Source organism: Neodiprion fabricii, chromosome 7 (assembly GCF_021155785.1).
Source record: "Neodiprion fabricii isolate iyNeoFabr1 chromosome 7, iyNeoFabr1.1, whole genome shotgun sequence".
NCBI lineage: Eukaryota > Metazoa > Arthropoda > Insecta > Hymenoptera > Diprionidae > Neodiprion > Neodiprion fabricii.
In genome coordinates this window covers 15773710-15795240 of record NC_060245.1, presented here as the reverse complement: position 1 = coordinate 15795240, position 21531 = coordinate 15773710, and the positions used below count along the sequence as shown (strand labels likewise).

At 34.3% G+C, this 21531-nt stretch overlaps 1 protein-coding gene across 10 annotated transcripts in view; it reads right to left on the bottom strand.

Annotated features, from left to right (window-relative positions):
* Positions 1–21531, bottom strand: part of LOC124187207 (CREB-regulated transcription coactivator 1-like) — a 58839-nt gene that overhangs the window by 22264 nt on the left and 15044 nt on the right. The gene's annotated exons all lie outside the window — the stretch shown is intronic.

Sequence of the window (21531 nt, the reverse complement as noted above, 5' to 3'; positions counted from 1 at the left end):
GTTGATGCTTGTAATGACTGGCATGTTTTAAATGATACAAACCGGTTTCCTAAATTTGTTATACAAAGTCTTTTCTGTCGCCTACAAATATATATACATATATGGGGCATTCCACGTCAAAGCAACGGGTCATCGGCCTGATTCCCTGGGATTCTCATGACCAATGGGTTTTTTGTTCAAAACAAAATTTCAAGAAAAAAAAGTATTAAAAAAATTTATTAACAATACATTCCTTGATTCAAAAAAAAAAAAAAAAATTCATGAATTTTAAAAATGTCGATTTTTATGTCGAGCGTATTTCCTCACTTCGCCACGCTTTTACAAAATCCTGGAAAAATTTCAAAAAATTACAGGTATTATTTTTGACCGAAACAAAGAAAACAATCCATTGGGTACCAGAATCCCAGGGTTGGGTCGATGAACCATTGGTTTGACGTGGAATGCCCCATATACATCTCTGAGTAAGGAATCCGTATGGGATACGTATAATAATAATGTAAATAAAAAGTGCAGCCGATGTTTTGTAATAACGAATTCGATATAATCCGATATGTATTAAAAGAATACAATATAAACAGTACTTGCGTATAAACTTAAACTCGTTTAAGTGATAAAGCGGCGTGTCTAATAAGACTCCATTTTATTTATCTACGAAAATTTTCATTATATTAAATTTCTTCCAACTGACAAATATTGAAACCATCTCAAACTTCCACCCGTTCAAAACTGATGAAAAAATACTGTTGAAAAATTTATTTTCTGTTCCAATCATTCCGAAATTCGTCCCATTATGGAATAATTTTATCTTTCAATTCTTTTCAGCAATGTAAAAAATTACATCTATGAAAACCTAATATAGCTTGTGTGTCTTTAAAATTTTGTAAAAAATCAAAAATATTCCCTTCACCTTCCAAGTAATTGTATTAACGTGCTTTTCACACAGCGAAAGATGTTGCAGAATTTTCGGGATATTTTCGAAATCTTAATCGTTTCAAAGTTTCCAAAGAACCGAAGAAAAAAAAAAAAAAACTAACAACCAAATTATTCCATCTTGGAACAAGAAATAGAATTTTAAAGAAGTTGTCGAGAATTTTACAAAATGTGAATCTTTGATAAGTGTAGAATATTTATAACTAAAAATCGACTACACGGAAAAAATAATAGTTAGCGTGCTTTAAAGATGCTTGTATCTCCTAATAAAAATTCCACAAAATCAAAAATGTTAAGGTCCGAAATTGTTCGATTTGCCACGGAATGTACCATATATTCTCCGAGTAATTTTTTTAAATTAACGGATCTATATTTCACTCCATCTAAACGCAAGCCACCACGTTGCACAGTAAAATCTGATATCACGAGCGCATTGCTCACGATACTAATTCGTATTTAATTGTTCGTTAACAATAAGTTGTAAAATCTGCGAGATTGACCGAGGTCGTGTTGATAGCGTGTATGTTGGACCAATTTGCGAAACCTTCTCTGATTCCAAATGTTTTACGACTTTTGAAAATTGTTAAACGGAGTTAGATAACGATTAACGTCAATTCCTTCATTAAGATAGAGAATTATGTTAAAAAATTTGAAAAACATCTTCTCTAAATAAATACGAATTTGGTACAACGTTCTATCGCTTATTTGCGAATTTGATTTACTATTTTATTGAACAGATTAATTATCGATCTACAATAAAGGATGGGATTCGAAAACAGTACGATAATTTTCAAATATCATTGCAATATTTGGAATAATATTTTGGAACTTTGAAACATTAGTAAGAATGGACGAAAGTTTTATTAGCATAATTGCTAATTTTCCGAGTCCCGGGGAATCTGAAAAGATATACTTCGAAATCGAAACACGAGATTTCGGAATGCGTGTAACGTTTGAAAAAGAGAAAAAAATCTGTTAAGGCTCGTTTTTAATTGAGATCGTTTAGATCATTACACGTAAGGTACTTCACGTGAAGTCAACGCGAAGTTTCTAATATTTCCCACGTCGAAAACAAACTCAACTTTTTTCCCATAAAAAACATAGATAATTTTTTCATCAGCAGATCAAATTTTTTGTGTACGTTTTGAAAATGATTTAAACAACTTATCAAGGAACTGACTTCTCGGATGAATTAAAGTTTATTGTCAATTAACGTATTCGAAAATATTGAGAACTACTTTTTTCGATACTTGGTAATTTGTCAAACAAACCATTGGATTAACTTTGACATGTCAGAGGTGAAAGTCGCCTTATGACGTGAGAATTTTCGAAATTTCATACCTTTTGAAACTTGAAATTCCGAACGGACAAAATGCCGTAAGGGCATAACTCCGAAAAGTCGAAGTTCCGAAAGTGTAAGAATGAGAAAATTTTAAAAATTTGAAACGTCGAAATTGCGAAAGATCGAAGATTTTCAATTCTGTGAATTTCTGGCTTGGTGAAATTTCACCACTTGACCTTCCTTTGTTTTGAATTTTCGATATTTTTACGTTCGGAGTCCTGGTCATTCCAGTTTTAGATTTTTATGATACTTTTACACCCACTCGTTGAGTAAACTACACTGTGTGAGTATATTTTAATTATCGAAATTTTACTATATCGAAACTTTATTTTTCGGAATTTTGCTTTATCGTAAGTTGAATTCACGGAATCTTGCATTTCGGAACGTTGAGCCTTCGTATTTCCGACCATTCGAAACTTTGTTGTTTCGTAAAAGTATGATTTCTGTAATTCGAGTTTCGCCACCAAATAATTCGAAACATTCGCGTCTTCGGGATTTTTCAAATTCGGAACCTAAACCACACCCCTTAAAAAACAAATAAAAATTTCAACACGACTGTAACTTATCCTAAAAACGGATACAGTATTTTCATATGGAAAGAGGAGTACGTGTAACACATTTTACTTTATACATGTTACCATTGACCATTACAATGTTGATAGTCATAAATTTTTGTAATATTACGCAGTTCATAAATAGGATAAATAGTTGAACAACTGGTTGTCTACTGGATTTCATTCCCCGTGCCTATATCGGATTGCTTCTACACCATGCATACTGAGCTCTCTACATCTTTCAGACTTCTGGGAAATTCTCACCTTTTATGCAGTTCCAAAAGCCAAAACTCTTAAATAGTTCGAAATAACTGATTTCATAGAAGCGAAAGACAAAAATTGTTACATGAAGAAATACTTACGATTATATATAATCATCGGGACGATGAATTTCATCCATGATCATAACTTCGATCATCAAAGATCTCGTATAAATAGGACACCCCATACCAAATCAATGAATTTAGACCTTGACGATTTTTAATTTTCTTGAAACTTTTTTAGGTGACAATATTATTTCTATGAACTGAAAATTATTCATTTAAATTTTTTCATGCAATCACTTTTGACTTACAAATAATGAAATCTTCTGAAGGATCCACCTTTTTTTAAATTTTCGAAAATTTTATCTCTTATGTTTCCATTGTTTTGAGATTAATCATACGATGGCATCTTTTTTATTCTAGACTTTCGTCGCGGGAAAGATCTTAAAATAATCGGGACGAAAGATGAAATTTTAGAAAATTTTAAATATGATTTTTTTTGAAGATACTATCATCACTTTAAAACGTTTCAACGGAATCAAAACTAAAGTTATGCTGAAAATCTGTTAGCTTGGCATAGAATACGCCAAATATACGTACACCTCTATTATATTTATCTACATAGAGAATTGTTTATTTGTCCGACTGAGCAAAATCTTGATGAATGAAAAGGATTCTTATTTCTCTTTTTCCCTGCAATACGGAAACTTCCCGTAGTGATGTCAGAATTGATGTACGTCGTAATTATAATATATAACGACGAGTAAATACTCACATCTATTTGTATTGCCATACACATACCGGTACTAAACCCACAATCGCAAGATTTCGGAACGAGTCCATAGTTCAAATGGGTGTACATAAACAGCGTGGACATGAGGCGAATTTATATACGCGTTGGCAGACGCGCAAATTTACAGGAGAAAGAATTTCATTCATAATTTTTACGTCGGCCGCAAGATTGTCCCCCTCGCTAAACGGCTAAAAATACCGTCGTATAATCAGAAATAACTCCAGAGGTTGTTAAAAAAGATATTACAGGGAACACCAGAATTAGATACGCTACAAAATGCTCCCAAGATCGAGTCTACGCAATAATTAAACGCGGATGAGCGGCAGCAATTGATAAAAGTAAAACTAAGTTTGCCCCGTATTGCTTATGAATTCGAGCTCCGAAAGCGACTGTCTAAAATTGAGAAAAAAATTTCGCTTCCAAATAAAACATTCTTCTGTCTACACAACTGGCCGCCACTACGTTTAATCCAATCTTAAACAGCTGACACGTGTTTGTTTACAAACAACAATATACACCACAAGGTCTTCGCGATAAAGCTGTTTTTATTTATTCTCTTTGTAAGCGACCCAATCACTCTTATAGGCCAGACAAAATAGATGTGAATTAAAGATATTCGGGATACGGTTGCATTTTTATGTACAGGGGATTTCGACGTTCAGGAACTCGAGTCTGAAGTCATTTTTTAGCTGCATAGCCGAATTTTCGAGCAAACAGCAATATTTGACGTTTTTTTCCGTTTGCCCCAAAAACTGCTATGGATAGATGAAAAATGACTCGATCATCGTGTAGAGCGGAAAATTCTACACCGAATTATGTCCTCATATGTCCGAAACGGAGTCGGATTAACAAATTAAGTAAAACGAATTTCATCAAAATTCCCTAGATGCCGTCGATAAGTAGAATTTCTGTTTTCTTAATAAAGATATTATTTCACCGAAATTCCCCAGATACCGTCGATAAGTAGAATTTCTTTTTTCCTAATTTGTTAATCCGACTCCATTTTCGACATACGAGGACATAATTCGATATAGAATTTTCCGTTCTACTCGATGGTCGAGTCATTTTTCTTTAGTCGACATCCGTTTATATATAAATTGTACATATTTTCACTTATATATATATACATATATATATATAGTGACTCTCAGCGCAGTATTTTCTCTTCTTTTTCTCATTCACCAAACCCAATGCGCATATGCGATGACTTTGCACTATTTGCTACGAATTATCTTTATTACAGTTGCGGTTTCGTATAATAAATAGAGCATATAGGTACATACTATACATACGAAACAACAGGAAGCTTATTGTGCATATAAAATACCTACTTAAATAAAATGCGACACACATAAGGGTATGAAAAAAGGAAACGTCAATAAAAGCTGACGTTTCACGGTTTGTTACCCCCTCAAAGTTTTCCCCGTCCAATTTATTACCCTATCAACTACAAAGTCCATGGTTTAGTCTAATTGTAAATTTCCGGTAGAGGTTTTCACAAAATACGCACATAATCAAAGTATTTTCAAACAAGGTGTTGGAATTTTTCTAAATATTTTAGTTTTTTTTATTTAATCAATTCATTTTTCGTCAAACATTTTTAGTATCGTATTTCCATTTTTATATTGATTTATTGCTCGGTTTTTACCTCAATTTATTACCCTAATTCGTACCTAACATTGACATTGCATGAAAAAATTCATTTTCATAATTTAGTACGAAATCTTTTATGCAAAGGACAGTCGCGTCATTTCAGTAAATAGTACAGAGTCTCATTATACTTCATTGGCAGATTTAATCGCTGATTTTATTCATAACTCAAATTCTAAAACGCTTCAATGAATTTTTTCAAACTTTTTCAACCGTTCTAAAATTGAAAAAAGACCATCAAGTAAAGCACATTTTTCAAAATCTGAATAGGAGTATCTAAAACTATCGAAGTAGAAAATCCGGTAAATGAAAATATGATAAACTTTCAATCTGAAGTTTGTACGAGAATTGTCTGAATCAAAAACCAAATAATTTCATTTATGGTTTTTGAAAATCGATTGGAACGGTTTTAGGAGGCATTTTATTTTAGAGAAGTTTTCAGAAATTGTACCATTACAGGAAAAATTCCTGACGACAAAAAAAGTTGGCATACTCGATCAATTCGTGGTTTCTGCATAGTATTGATTGTATTCCATTGACATAAGACTGTGCGAATAATCGAACAATCGTAGATTTCGATGAGTTGTTTTTCCACCGATCGATTAGTTAAAAAAAAACAATCAATCGAAGTCTGATATAAATCGATTAATCGCAGAGCCTCAATTTAGAATTTCTATGAAATCGAGTTTCCAATTATCCTGCACCCGTGATCGAGTTGAAAACGTAAAATTTTTTTGATTTTTCGCCAAAGTTCTTCTGATTAATCAATTATTCGGGTATTCCGATCAATAGTTTTTCCGAATAATCGATAAATCGGTCTTTCGAACCGGGCATTTTTTCGATCAATCGATTAATTGGCAAAACAATTAACTATCACACAGTCCCAGTTTGTTACTTTGAGATGATCGGATTTCCAATTTTGCTGCAACGTGCGTTGATTTGACGAGAAAGAATTTTTTCACAAGGCAGGAATAACGTACCTCTACCTACACAATGTATCTATATAGGTATACAATATACAGGTTTATGGACAAACGTTTGACGATTGACGGATAAATATAAATATAAATATAAATATATATATATATATATATATATATATATATATACGCGACACACAGACCTACTTGCCAAGCGCCTTGCCACGAGACATTATTCTTGCCCCGCGCGTGTCTCGCGTCGTTGTTTGTTCTCTTAATCTAGTTATTTATTTTTCTTTGAGCTCCAAATCTGTAAACGCCCGGGATATCATCGTTTGCTTGCTGCACCAACGGTTTAAGTCACATACCGAGAGGTTCTCTTGAAAGGACCTGCTCAACAATCGTTAATCGTTTATCCGCGTAGCCAACTTCGTAAAAATGTAACATGTTGAAGTTAGTAAAGTTATCGTAACGATTCGTGCTGAGGAAGAACCGTTATTCAACGATTTGTGAACTGTGTGAAATTCGGTAAACCGTAATAAAAGAAAACTTACTTATATTTCGAAATCTTAGTTCCTTGAAAATCACTGTAAAAACGAGAAAATAGTGATTTTTTTCCAAATGTTTCGTTACTGTAACGTTACTAACTTCAACCTCGGAAAAATTTTACTAGCATGATAAGCCGATGCGTAGTGGATCGCGTCGCAGCCTTGACCCAGCGATTCTTAATACGTGAGAGGTTATGGTTGACTGTCACTTGTCGACCAGTCGATTCTAGGGAATTTATTCTTCTCATCGAAGGTTTGCTTCAGGCTGGCATGATCCAATCTGTCAGCCAATCAAAATGAAGCTGGTTGAATCGCGCGCTTTACGAGGAGGTCCTTTCAAGAAAACCTCTCGGTATGCACGCATAGAGATAAAAATATACGTGTAACCTACACACACGTGTGCATGTATAACACCTAACTTCTGTTCCTATTTATATAAAAGTGGGTCCAAAAATAGAGGGCAGACGGTCTTCTTGGTTAACTATAAAACGAGGCGATTCAAACTTGGACACAAAGGTTTTCGACCCAGTGGCTACAGCCTACAGGTCACCCGTCACTCAAGGTCGTCACCATTTCCGGTTGGCCATCTGTGTCATCCGCGTTATACGTGCAGCGCAACAAACGTACCGAGATTCAACTTTTTCACTGATTTTCACTTTTTCACATACTAACCAGATGCGGTATGGTGTAGACACTAAGAATGACCAAAAATAATCGATTTAATCGAAAATCGATTAATCGACGAATAAATTATCAAAACCCTTTGCCGCTAATAAGAAATTTTTAGCGACTTAATCGAATTCGATTTTTTTTTTTTTTTTTTCCTCGATTCATCGATGCACCGATTATTTTTAGCTTACGATTAGTGGCCATCGCTGAATCAGACACTACAGACAATCTTGTGGACTATCAGAAGCTATGTTGCTTGTCGTCAGTTTGTCAAATACAGTATGACGAGTCATCCGAAATCGTATATGTTATATGTGGCTCAACATACCTGAGTGGAATAATTTTCTGTGCGACGCTTGGCTAACGGATAGAATAAAAAAAAAAGTATTTATAATACACTTCAAATATCATAGGATGCTTTCGAAGGATTACGCTGATCAAATTTTGAAAATTCATCAAATTTTTCTATCTATAAATTGCCATAAGAATTTCGATCGATGCAATGTTTAACAACATCCATTTGGAACACTCGCCTTTGGAACGAATATATCTTAAGTCAACGTACAGATAAATCATTCACATTTCATATTTTCAACTTTTTTCTACACCAGTTTCGTAGTAAGTACGATTAAAACTTCACTAAAATTCGAGACAAATAATTTTTCAAATATTATCTGCTTTCAATGCAGTTTCCATCTTTTCCCGCGATACTGTTTCGATTATTATTTGAATTTCCCGTGACATTTGACAAATCAACTACGAGCAATATGGCCGCCTCATAGCTTCAATTCATCACAAGAAAATAACACGGAATACCGATAATAAACGGATGACCTGATTCCATCATGACGACTTATGTCTGTATTATATTGTATTTCTGACCAAAAGATTGCCGCAAACTTGGCGTCGAATAAAATTTTACTCTCTCTCTCTCTCTCTCTATGCTCAAACACTCACGTGCGTGATTTTATTTTTCCAACCCTTCGCTATCTTCTCAAGTCGTTAAAAAAATGAACTCGATACATTTTTCTTCCACCAATTGGGCATTTACTCCAACGTATAATTCGCTGTTACAAATTGTAGCAATTCAACAACAACACGGACGAAGATTCAACGGTGTGAAAATGACTTGAGACTTCGTTACGAAATCTTGATGCACCGGAGACAATTGAAGGTGAAGGAATACGACAATGATTTGCGTTAAGATTGTTTATGGAAAGGGTGGGTTGAATTTCGGATTTTTTCCAAGTCCGAGTAAAATTGGGTTTGATTCACATGCTTGTCATGCGTTAATCAATGCATATTTGTTTAGTATCACTGAACATGGAATCGGTGAGATAATCCAATTGTTTTTTTTTTTTTTTATTAAATATTAATCAATATTTTAGTGTATAAATGAAACGACACTGTAAACAATTTTTGCTTTCCGCGAGTGCTCTACCATAGTTTTCATCTAGTAGGCGTTCATGATATACCGCGAACGAGTTCGCGCTCATGTTTATTACTTCAAGCCATAGAACTTACTATATGGTATTATTGTAAGATAAATCGATAATTTTTACGTTTTCTCACGTTGTAACCTGAATACCAAATAGTTAGACTAAGGTCCGATGAACAAGTTAGACACATGTGTGTACGAGACGTCCTCTCTAAACGGCCAATCTTCTATGGCCGACAACGCCAACCGGCGTTAGTTCGTAATGTGAAGAAATGTAAAAGCCTGTTACTCGTAAATAAATGTTATTCGTTGTAATACGAAATCCCGTGGGATTTTATTTGAACCATACGGACGAGTAACCTCTTAAAATATAGCATCCTCAATACTTAAGATACACGCATAACCTGAAAATATGCAATATACGCTTTTCACCATTCTTGAAAAAACACTATTAAAAGAGAAAAATAAGAGTTTTTTTTTTTTCACCGAGTTTTTTCAGGTTAAACCCAGTCGGTAATTTGGGGCGGGAGATATCGGTCCCATCCTGTTTATGGGTAATAAAAATGGTTTCTATCTTGACTGAAATTTTCAACGATTTCTTCAACCGTGTGACGATGTACCATAGTATCATGTACCGTGTATAGATATGATGCAACATACGCAGGTTAGACATCAAGGCGTACAAACGAAACAAGTGACCAGGATGGGGCTGCACAGGTGGGAATAGAGGTGGACGAGGTCGTCCAACACTTTCCTAGCTGCGGCAGAACGAACGGCGATCAATACTTCGTATGCAACACAAGTCGTACAACCACGTGTTTTGCGTTTCATATAGACGATATCCGTTCGCGCTAACCGGTGTCCGGACTAGAGCTGCACCCACGAAAAAGGATCGACAATCGCATGATTTAAAGATGAATGGGCCACGCCGTCCGAATCGAGAGTCAGGAGAGGATGAAAATGGGTGGGGGTGAAAATATGGAAAGATGAAAAAATTGAGAGGTCAAAATATAGAATTTTCGAAATTAAAAATTTTGAAATCAGGACAATCGAGGAGTAAAAGAATAGAAAAGGTCAGAACGTAGAATGCCAAAATGTAGAATCGTCAGAATTCCTCTCGACAATATAGAATCGCATGGTCGTTCTATGTTTTGAACTTTCTATAATTTGTCATTCTGTACTTCAACTTTCTATTGTTATTATTTTCTGTACTTGGACGTTTCACGTTTTTAAATTTTATGAACAAGATTTTGGCGTCTATTACAATTCGATATTACGGTACTTCTATGTTTAAATAAATAAATTTTGATTCTATACATCGAATAATAACAAAAATTTTCATTTATTGCTTATAGAGTTTGCCTTTGTCTTTTTCACGTTGATAAATTATCACCGGTCACCGCGAATTTTGAGTCTGGATTCTCGATGTCAAATTTTGATTTATTCTACGTAACTGATGAAAGGAAAAATAGTTTTATTGGACAAAGTCTGCTTTTGTAGAAACCAGAACGATATTTCGGATTTTAAGAAAAATTACCTATTTTATGAAACGTTTGTTGTGAACAACAATCGAACAAGCTTCGGTTTCGCATTAAAATTTTTCGATTAAAAATGATTGAAAGGCGGAACTGAAGTTTGTTCGAAACCATAGAGAAAAGGTTTTACGATCAGATCGTTCAGAATTATCAAACTCGGGTGTTTTGGTACCAATTTTAATGTTTTTGGGATTATTTTGCTTATGGTTGAGAAGTCCAGAGATCGCCTGAAAAAAACTTAAAATACTCATCTCCAAAGTGGATGATAATAGATTGCATAAGTAGGGTACAATTACTGATGTTCGTTACAACGATAACAATGTAAGATTTCTCGTCCGTTTTCAGATAATTCAGATCTGAATCATCTGGCTGACAAAACATCAACCCAAAACTTTAGAAACTAATGTAAACACCGAAGTTCCCCAAGCTAATTATCCAAAACCTTTTCGCAAATATTTAATATCTTAGATTGCGTTGTTCGAATATCGTCAAATTCATGTTTTGGATTTTGTTTCAATTGCACGAATCTATTTTGTTAATTTGGTTAATCCAACTCCGTTTCCGACATATGAGGAGATAATTCGATCGAGAATTTTCTGCTCCAGACGATGATTGAATCATTTTTCATCTATGTATAGCAGTTTTTGAGGAAAACGCAAAAGCATCAAATATTAATGTTTTCTCGAAACGCCGGCTATGCAGCTCAAAAATGACTTCAAATTTGAGTTCCCGAGTGTCTAAAACCCCTGTACACAAAAATGCATCCATATCCAGAATATTTTTAATTCAAACCTGTTTTGACTGAGCTAATATTTTTAAATAATACAACGAAAACGTAGACAAGCGTTTCCTCGTTTCTTCTTAAAAATCCGTCGTTCCTCAGGGATTCGGGCAAAAATAGATATGAATATATAATTAGATGGATTATTCAAAAACGGATTTAAAATTCACCCAGAACAGTTTCGCAGAGCTGAGAGCGTAACGTCATTTGCTTGACCGCAAAAGCGCTGTGTTTCCACAATTATAAGCACAATTCTCAAGGATACTTTCTGCGTCGATCAAGTTCGTTTTCTGCTGTTACATACTCAAGTCAAGTTAACTGTGAAACACGGTTTCCCTGTGACGACACTATTTTTCCTTATACATCGTATGAGGAATATAATCAGTTCGCGTCATTCGTAATAACCAAGATAATCTCGGGAATTTGTACGGATTAGATTCTATTCTGAGAACCCCGAAAATGAACACGTCTAGATATTTATCTTACGAATTGAAAAACTTTCGAGAAATTTTTTATTTTGTTGGTTTCCATTTTCCGTTTTATACCCATTTTTGTTCGTATATATATACATGAGAAAAAAATTGTACGCAATCTTTTTTTTAAGTAACCAAAAAAAAAAGTAGGATTTGTAGACTTTTGTGCGCAACAATCACTTGGGGAGACCAAACTTAAGGAGAGGCAATTTCACTGTAGAACAAAAAAAAAACTAAAAAGTTACAATTTTTATAAAAGAATATTCTTTCGTTCAAGCTCGAAAATTAATATGATTTCACGGTTTTTTCTCGGGTTTTTTTATTTCATCGATAATAAAATTATACGTCGATTAAAAGCAATTTTGATTTTTACATCTCAGACAAGAATTACGCACTCCTTCTTTCCCGCCAATTCGAGACTTCTCAAGAGAATTTTCAAGTTTCTGTCAACGTTTAAATAAAAATAGGAATGAAACATTGTCAAAGATTGTTAATTTATGTGATTGTGGAATAAAAATCATTGTGAACTTCGGAATTCACAGAACTCAGAACAATTTCAATATCGTCAAGGATTTCGCTGGGAATCATTTATTACTGGTTAAACTAAAAATAGCCGAAAACTGGTTTGAGACTACAGTCACGATTGATATATTCGAAAATAATTTTTGGTTTTTAAATTACTGTAACTCATACAGTCGATCATTGTATAATAACTTGAAATCGGTTAAATCATCGATAATCAATAAACCTCATATACTTGTGCATTGTAGTGTTTTTTATTGCAAGTGAAATAAAGCGGCGAAAATTATTCTATCCCTAAAATGTGATTTTTAATGTTTTTTTTTTTTTGAAGTCATCTAACGTGATTCAAAGTCGTAAATAAAAGTAAAAGTTATTTAATCCTCTTGAGAGCTCCAAACACTGCGCGAATAATATGGGCGGTCGAATTTTGTAAATACGTTTTTACTTTATTTTCTCCCCCAACGATTATTTTCCATAATCGTGCGACTTATCGGCTGTTTCTTGCGAACATGCTTAAACTATATCTATGGGGAGAATTTCGAACTTCGATAATAAATTCGTTAAATGCCTCTGCATTTCATGTTCGTAGTATCATCATCTATTATCATCTATGGAATGTCTAACTCAAGTATAATTTGATGCGTATACAAAGATTAATCAAACTATCGTTCTAATAAATTCGGACATCTGGATTTAAAGTTCAATAAAAGCTGTCGAATAAAAATACTATTAACTAACTGAGAAAGCGTTGAGAAAAATTAGAATTTCCCGCATTCGAGTTTCTCGTCAGAAATCGCTGTGTTGGTGTATGTTTTTCATCCTTCAGCATCATCTGGCCAATTTTTGAAGATAATATGCAAAACGATGTTGATATTGATATAAAAAGTGATCCCATGGTTTGTATAGCGTGAAAAATCTGACAAATTTATATCGGAAATTAAATAATACCGAATCCAATCGATGAGTTGAAAGAAGTCTAAGAGACGCGAACAAAGCAGAGAATGAGAATGGTCTGAAATGACGAGAATGAAGTTAGGAACGTTACTGAAACAATTCGCACTTTTAGGATTGTCTGAAATTTCGTAAACCATGATAACACTAAAACTTACTCATATACATACATGTATTTCGAAAAACCAATTTAATTCCTTGAAAGTCGTTCTCAAATTGCTCAATAATGATATTTTCCCTGATGTTCCGTTACGTTAACGTCACCGACTTCAACCACGTCTGCAAAAAAAACGATCATGCACGTATACGCATATCAGCGATCTGATCGTGGAACAAGTACTTACATCCTCTTTGTGTCACTTTCAAATACAACCACTATAGAGGAAACTGTTCTATATATAAATAACTCAGTTAAGACGTAACGAGGATCTGTTATTAACAAGCAACTGCGTACGTACCTATTATATGTATATGCGTAGGTATAGCTATCAAATTCATAATCCGAATGGCTATATCGATCCACAATTATTGCCCACAACAGCCTCCGGTTCATGGGAGTGGAAGAGAAATTTATTAGTCGACGCGATTGATAATCTCTGATGTACATAAATGTGTATGTAATTTTATACATTTTTTTTCCTTTCAACTACGGTGCATTCTCTGATGGACATGGACACCCGAAAAACAAGTGCAAAACATTTGAAGGGAAGAATATTTTTGTTACAAAGATTTTATAAATTGAAAAAGATTTCGTTGTGTTCCAACGATTATGATTATTATCTATTGGATATTGACATATTATATTAATTTAGTAAAATTGAATCAGTGAATGGTTTCCGCTTCCACCTCAGATTTCGTTCAATCACTTACGCTGATCGTACGTAAAGTTTGAATAACAGACCGGTTTTAACATCGTGAGATATTAAAGTGCAGACTTTCTAAACGCGAGAGCGAAACTTGTTTGTAAATTTTTTCATTCCGATATTTTAAGATGATGTCTCAAGCTTCGAAATATAACCAAATCAAATGAAATTCTATACAATTTACCACGGAGATTTAAGACCTCGAAATTCTCGAAGCTCATTTTTAATAAAGACACAAGCAGAGTGTGAAGATCCTCTTTGGAAAAGCTAAGAGACGATCCGCTGTTTCAGCTTTAGGAATTTGCCAAAAAACAAAAGTACAAGCCGAATTGTTTCCCATCAGGAGAAAAAATATCTAGGCGTCAAGCGTAATGATTTTTACAAACAAAATCAAAATCTCGCAGTAAAATTTCCTGGATGCATCCACAAAGCGTCCGGGTATTATATTTTTATCATATCTTTATTTCGCACGATAAATTGCAATTTGAATCGGCAGAAAATGGACTTCTCATAAAATTTTTTGACAGGCTATCACTCGAGATGAAAAAGTGCTCACAATATAGGCTGCAAACATCGAACAACGTTTTGTCAGCCTTATTGTCGTAGTACATATAGTCCATGTTCGACAGGTTGACTGAAGATTGATAAGGACAGCAAGACATGGGAATGCTTTTGAAACAGGCGAAAAGGCATCGAAGACGCGAAGGTAATAGTAGCACCCTACATTTACCAATATGCTGATAAGGATTACGATGTCAATTGAGTCGGTAACAGTCGGAAATTTCTATACCAAAGCTTATAAGGATTACGATGTTTATTGAGTCGGTAACAGCAGGTAATTTCTATACCGAAGCTTATAAGGATTACGATGTTAATTGAGTCGGTAACAGTAGGAAATTTCTATACCGAAGTTTATAAGGATTACAATCTTAATTGAATCGGTAACAGTCGGAAATTTCTATACCAAAGCTTATAAGGATTACGATGTTAATTGAGTTGGTAACAGTAGGAAATTTCTATACCGAAGTTTATAAGGATTACAATCTTAATTGAGTCGGTAACAGTCGGAAATTTCTATACCAAAGCTTATAAGGATTACGATGTTTATTGAGTCGGTAACAGCAGGTAATTTCTATACCGAAGCTTATAAGGATTACGATGTTAATTGAGTCGGTAACAGTAGGAAATTTCTATACCGAAGTTTATAAGGATTACAATCTTAATTGAATCGGTAACAGTCGGAAATTTCTATACCAAAGCTTATAAGGATTACGATGTTAATTGAGTTGGTAACAGTAGGAAATTTCTATACCGAAGTTTATAAGGATTACAATCTTAATTGAGTCGGTAACAGTCGGAAATTTCTATACCAAAGTTTATAAGGATTACGATGTTCATTGAGTCGGTAATAGTAGGAAATTTCTATACCGAAGTTTATAAGGAATACGATGTTAATTGAGTCGGTATCAGTAGGAAATTTCTATACCGAAGTTTATAAGGAATACGATGTTAATTGAGTCGGTAACAGTAGGAAATTTCTATACCAAAGCTTATAAGGATTACAATGTTAATTGAGTCGGTAACAGTAGGAAATTTCTATACCGAAGCTTGTAAGGATTACAATGTTAATTGAGTCGGTAACAGTAGGAAATTTCTGTACCGAAGCTTATAAGGATTGCAATGTTAATAGAGTCGGTAACGGTAGGAAATTTCTATACCGAAGCTTATAAGGATTACGATGTTTATTGAGTCGGTAACAGTAGGAAATTTCTATACCGAAGCTTTCAAAACACCCCATTTAGCTGACTGCTTTTAGCAATCTCCAGTCGATGTTCATGTGCATGTTCAAAGAAGAGTAAAAGCTGACAGTCTCTTTTGACAAAGGCTTATTCGGAAACTGAATGTGTCAAAGCGTTCGCCACAACAGTAGTGAAAACGTAGCTTGATGTTTTGTGCTTTCTTTGAAATCTCTAGCACAGTCCGTCCACAGGAAACACTGCTAAAACATCTAGGATAGTTTCCACTGATTTATACGATACATAGGGATCTGTAAATATATGTACAGATTAATGGTAGTTTCATTATCCTAAAATACGAAATCTGTGATGTTTAATTTCATCTCATAGGTTTATCATTAGTTGATAAGTGAAACGCCGTAAAGAATGCGAGCGAAAGAAGGAAAAGAAAAGTGAAACCTGCCGATGGCCTTCAAGATTTATGCATCTGCATAAATGAAGTTTAGCAAACTGTAACTTCGAGACGATCATTCCGAAGACAAAGTTTTTGTATCGTACTGGATTATCTAATGGCGATATTTTTCATTTCATTTTCATTTCAATTGAGAATTGTTTATTGGCATGTCGAAGTTCCATTTGCGAATTTTCTTTCAACTTGTCAAATAACGTAATCTGAATAACTCTTACTCAAATACAGTGTTGTCCATATAATTAGCGTCGCGTATGTAAACTGAAGTTTCTTTTTTTACGTATCACCTTCTTGTAAGTTGAGAAGATAGAGCCTTGTTGTTTGCAATCAGAATCACTAAATTCCGTTCTTTACATCGCAAAATGTTATCTCTTGAATTTTTTGTCGTAAGTGATGGTCTAGACCTGAGAACGTGTGGATCTAATGAAAACTCAACATTTAACTTTCGAGGAGATTGTAACAACTGTTCTTATTTTGTTTTCGTTGAAAACCGGAATGTTGAAAAACTACACAATGTCATTTCATAAGATACCTGGCATTGGACTGTGTAATCTGATACGGTCCATCTCCATTGCCTATAACTAGCCTTTTGCTTTTTTGGTATAAGAAAAAGATGGGTGTCGGTCAAAAATCATATTTTCTAATTTCAACGATCAACAATATTTTTATATATTTCTTATTTCTCATTAAAAAAAAAACTTTCAAATTTGTTTTTATACATCTTGTTCTTTGTACCGGTAAACCTATACTTTTATTCTTTTTTATGAATAGTATCGCGAAAAAAACTGTTTTTCCGGCTTCTGTTTCTTATAGTTAATTACATTTAAATCGCAATAAGCATTCCTACGTAGTATGTCAACTTATCTATGCCCAGAACGATGAGGTTGTCAAGTGATCAAGGGATTAATCGACTGATGCACTTCGGGATTCCCCACACATGAAGTGTCATTCTAAAACGGTTCCCATCCGGAATGTCAATTCTCAAAATTCCCCCGGACAAGATCCCCCCTCCACGAAATTCCCCCGGATAAAATTTCCCTCCCCCAATATTATTACACGTTTATTAATATTCGTACAATTATTTATTTGGGGAAATTTTACCTGGACGAATTTTGTCGACGAGATTTTATCCGGTGATATTTCGTTGCAGGAGAATTCTGAACGGCCACGGTCACTAGGTTTAAAAACCCTACTAAGAAAAAAAGAATTTTTTTTTAAACATAAACGCAGGCACAATAAATAGTTTTGCCGATAAACAGATAAGATTGTTGTGTCAGTATCCGCAAAGTATGCGATACTAAATCATAGATAGGTTGGACGCTTTTACGAACTCATGCATCTCTAATTAGCAGAAGTCACATAAAAACTGGTAAAACAACTGTAAGAAATTAGAAGTATATAAATGGACAAATTAATTACACATACAAATTTGCATTAATAAGGTATGTTTTAGAGCTATCTCATATCATAAAATCTATTATACACAATTTTTTTCAGACATACGTCTTAGTTGTTAGGCATTTTTCCTTATTGTATATTTACGGAGTAAAAGAAAAAAAAAACTAAGCGTGTACGATTTATTTTATTTTTACGTTAGTGTTTGCGAATATTATTTTCGACCGGTCTTAGTTCAACGACGTTGTATCATAATGGTATGTAAAAATCTAACTAATTCTAAGAAGATGCCATGGAGAAAAAAACTCTATCGCGGAATACAATTTTTTTTCTTTTTTTCACTTGTTGAACGAATATCATTATACGGAAAGAACGTAATAAAAATTTACGGTTTTGGAGATTGAGAAAGGAATCGCAAACGTTATCAAAAATTTCAAAATGTATTCGGTGAAACTGAGATGATAAAAAAAAAAAATAAATAACGTGGCAACAAGCAGATAGAAGATAAATTCTGGTACTTGTATGATTTATAATACACGGAAGATGGGTAACGGAGGATAGTAAGAAGAAAAAAGTATACCGCCGTAAACACCGCTGTGATTTATTTATTATTCTTACGTTGGTAGGTATATCGGGTCTCTAATGGCACAAGTTTGTAAACTCCATTCTGCGACCTTTTGCTGTTGAAACAAAGCAAAAAAAGTGTGTCCTTTATTTTTTTTTAATTATATCTAAGCTTAAAACATGAAAATATGTTCAGAAACGTTGAATCTGTTCGTTGATACGAACTTACGCTACTGATTCGTCTAATTCCGCAAGGTCGTATGTGCGAAAAATAATTTTATTCACTTTTCTTGGGCTCAAGGATAAAAATTCATCAACCAAAGCTATTATTCTTATTCCTATCATTGCATTAATTGAGGCTCAATTAGCGTTAAAAAATGCCTTATCAGAAGGCCATTTTTTGCGCGACGCGTTTACATATTCGTTTAATAATGTGGCGGTAATTTTAGTGGAAGCCGTGACCGCTCATCGAAGACCTTTGAAATTTGGCATATAACGAGTAATCTACCGCTTATGTATTATTATGGAAACGATGGGACAGAATTTCCTTACATTGTTGTTCAGGAAATAGAATTTTATAGAATTCGACGAGAAGTTTTCTCAAACTATCCATATATATATAATTATTATGTAATTATGCTAAATTGATATAATTTCAATATTTGTAATATGGGAAATATTTCGGACGGTGTTTTGGAATTCAAAGTAATACGTTGCAAGATCGGTTCGACATAACGATAAAAATTTATCCGTAACGATTTTCAAGACACTTGTGAAAATTTGAATTCTCTTAATCTTGAATATGAAAAAAAGAATTACCACTTATAACAATGTGGTTTGTATATTATATCTTAACTTATCCCGTAAAAAAATTCAGAATTCCCTGACGTTTTCCCACGAAACTTAGGTAATGTTGACTAGTTTTTATGAAAAAAAAAAGTTGGAGAAGTTGTCCACCTTGAACGTATAATTTTAGATTTAAAAAAAAACATAGTATTGCATCGCCTCATACACACATAGTTAGAAATTGAACAATACCATTTCCGAAAGTTAGCTTAAACGAATTTACGAAGCATAGCTGAAGTTTGAAAACTATTTATAAAAAAAAGTACGTCTTTCCCTATTGTCCATCATAATTCCGTGACTTTTTCCGGTAGACGAAGTTCCCAGACCATTTCCGGTTTTCCCGGTTTTTCCGGTCTGTCGTCGTCCCGTTACATCTTATACTTTCGAATCATTCACGAGTGATCGAATACCTATAAATAAACACCGTATCTCCACTTCCCGATTGGGGAAACCCCAGCGCATCGGTTAACTTTATACGAAAAGTCCTACCAGCACGTCACGCGAGAGGTAGGAAATGGATATCGTACATGGTTTGGAAGACTTGTCTTGCAACTCGTGTGATCGAACGTAGTAACGTTACCGTATGGAGGCATGTCCAAGAAAAATCTTTGCCTCGGACCAATAGAATTGTCTAAAATTTAATAAACCATACCGAACCAATGATACCCATATTTTTCAAAAACCAACTTCTTGAAGGTGATTCTAAAATTGCATAGTAATGAATTTCTTCCGGATGTTTCATGGCGTTAAAGCTACTCGATTCAGGCTCTCTGCATTTCTTCCACATTTCTTCGAACTTGGTTAAAATATCCGATATATAATGTATCAGATGCTTCGCAAGTTTATTTTGACTACAGACTATCGGTAACATCACAAAAGGACGTTGTTCTACAACAGTAAACATTTTTATATTAAAACATCATTATCAATATCGTAGTTTGGAGAAGCTGCAGTCCGGCCATTTCTACATATTGCAAACAAAAGCGATGTCTTTGATATCACAGTTGTTCCGGATAAGAGTGGTGACAACGCGAATGAAAATTTTTATCGAACCTCTTTGATTTAGTGCTAATTTTAAACTTTGGAACGAAATCTTACACACGCGTGGAAAACAACTTTTATTTGTCGATGTCTGATTCAAACCTGTTTTTCCATGTCGGTGTACTTTACGTCTGTACATATCGGAACGGCGGACGGTGACCCGAAAAAGTTCTAGTCGTTTTATAGGTTAATGTTCTGCCGCTAAGCGTATCCCAAGTAAGGAAATGTCATCCAGTAGAATCTGGCAACTCTTAGCGCCGAACCAACGTAAAACTTTTTCGGTCCAATGTAGACGAGGTTGATGTTAGCAACGTTATTGTAACGAAAAATTGGGAAACAATCACTATTTTCTTATTTTTACAATGATTTTGGAAGAACTGAGATGGCAAAATATCAGTGTGTTTCGTTTTATTACGGTTTACTCAATATCAAACAGTTCCAAAATCACGACACAACGGTTTTTCCTCAGCATGAATCGTTACGGTAACGTTACTTATTTCAACATGATCAATATACGGTGTTTTCCACGTCAAACCAGACAGTTAATTTTCTCAATCCCGCGCAATTTAATTTTTCTACCCTTCTGCAGAATTGAATTATGTGTGGAACGGATCAGTTATGAATTTTTTTTTTTTTCAGATTCCTTTATGCCAAGAATTCTTCGTGACACCCGTGCGAAAAACAATCGAACTTCAATAATCAGTCGATTTTTTAGATCAACGTAGATTGGGATCTGAGTTGTTCGTAAAAAAAAGTTGTGCAGCTTCGTACGAAATTTTCTTCGGTTCAATTTGTTTTCAACTGACAATATTCTTCACCTTGAAAGTGCGGTTTTTCGGAAAAACTACACAATCCATTTGCAGCACAAACGAGCCCTGTAATAGAATTCACTTAAATATATGCACCGCATCTGTTTTCACTCCCAAAGATTGTCCAGAAATTGGTGGTTTTGTAAGTATGTACCGTAAGCCGCAATACGATATTGAATCAGTGCCAAAGATTATTACTCGTAATCCGTAAACTACTGGACAACGTTTGGGATTTGAAAAGACAACATGCTCTGTATGAATTTCAGGGAAATCGATAAGCACGCTTATATATTACAAATGACTTTCACCGATTTTCCGTAAAAACTGCGCTTTGAAGGTCAAGAGAAAATTTTTTTTTTTTGTCTTTTTTAACACAGGAATCGAAAATATCACACAAAGTTGCCCAAGTTTTTATCAGATTTTTTTCATGTATCGATCG